Source organism: Poecilia formosa, unplaced genomic scaffold (genome assembly GCF_000485575.1).
Source record: "Poecilia formosa unplaced genomic scaffold, Poecilia_formosa-5.1.2 Scaffold4, whole genome shotgun sequence".
In the NCBI taxonomy this organism is placed as follows: domain Eukaryota; kingdom Metazoa; phylum Chordata; class Actinopteri; order Cyprinodontiformes; family Poeciliidae; genus Poecilia; species Poecilia formosa.
In genome coordinates, this window is record NW_006799943.1 from 98,554 (window position 1) to 99,729 (window position 1,176).

The 1,176-nt window shown below is 34.6% G+C and overlaps 1 protein-coding gene and 1 long non-coding RNA gene across 3 annotated transcripts in view; one reads left to right on the forward strand and one right to left on the reverse strand.

Moving 5' to 3' along the window:
* Positions 1 to 1,087, forward strand: part of LOC107836941 (uncharacterized) — a 17,001-nt gene extending 15,914 nt beyond the window's left edge. The window contains exon 3 of the long non-coding RNA XR_001662911.1: positions 1,077 to 1,087. This is a non-coding gene — a long non-coding RNA (uncharacterized LOC107836941). The remainder of the gene's footprint in view (positions 1 to 1,076) is intronic.
* The window catches only part of mtor (mechanistic target of rapamycin kinase), a 196,556-nt gene that overhangs the window by 11,287 nt on the left and 184,093 nt on the right, over positions 1 to 1,176 (reverse strand). The gene's annotated exons all lie outside the window — the stretch shown is intronic.

The window sequence follows — 1,176 nt, forward strand, 5'->3', positions numbered from 1 at the left end:
CACACACACACACAGGTGCGCAGTATAGGGGGGAAACGTGATGACAATTCTAGGGCCCTGACCAACAGGGGCCCCTCCACAATTTAATTATTTATTTTTGTTCATAGAAATAAAAAATTAAAATTTTGTATTAAAAAATACAAAATAAATCATATTGTATTTTCAAAGATTGTTTTTAGCAGTAAAAATTTTATGTTCCCACTCCCAGATCAAAAAACACACTTCCATATTTGCCCTGAACACCCCCCTATCTGCGTTAAATGGTTCATTCTTGCTTGGAGAGAGATGCTGTTAGCAGCAGTCAGTGGAAGACACGAATGATTGTGGTAGTTACTATGCTGCTAAGAAAAGTTATAAAATCAGGTTTTTAAAAAAAGAGAGGGGTAGGGGGAGAAAAAGGCAAGAGTGTCAATTTATAACCCAGTTTTTCTCCAAGAGAGGTGGGTAGACTGTGTGAGATTATCAACCATTTAGCATAATTAGCTTAGCTATAAACTACTGTTTGCCTCCTTTTCACTAGCATTTAATGAATTAAGGAAAAAAATCACCAATATATTCATATATTTAACTTATCCCTTGTACCTTTTACCATTTAATAACAGATGAGTCAGTCAACAGCATCTCTAACCCACGTCTCTCCTGACCTGTCCTGAGTGAAATTAAAGCTGCAGTATGTCACCTTTATATAAATATTTTTTTCACATATTTTTTAAAACTGTCATTATGTTGTGACAGTATGGTATGAGAGGTAATCTGTGAAAAATCTATTTCCTCTGCCTTCTCCCAGTGCTAGATACAAGAGAGTTTTAGTGCTGTCAGTCACAATCAGAATTACTTTAACCAGTAATAGTAATTCAGGAAGGAGATGGAGGAGATTGATTGTTTTCACAGATTATCTGTCTCATAACAAACTGCTACGACATCGTGACAGCTTTAACAAATATGGAGAAAACATATTTTTTATTCAAATTATGTACTGCAGCTTGAATAAAATTCAAATACATAGCATTTTTGAGAAGTCTGGATTGTCATATGTGTAGTTGCAAGTTGCTTTTGACTGTTGCTCATGGGGAGAGACAATTCAGTTATCTAAAACTAATAGAAAAAATTTAAGCAACCTACTTGCATACTGGCTGTTAAATTCATGAGCAGTAAATATTGTGCTAATTATCAGTA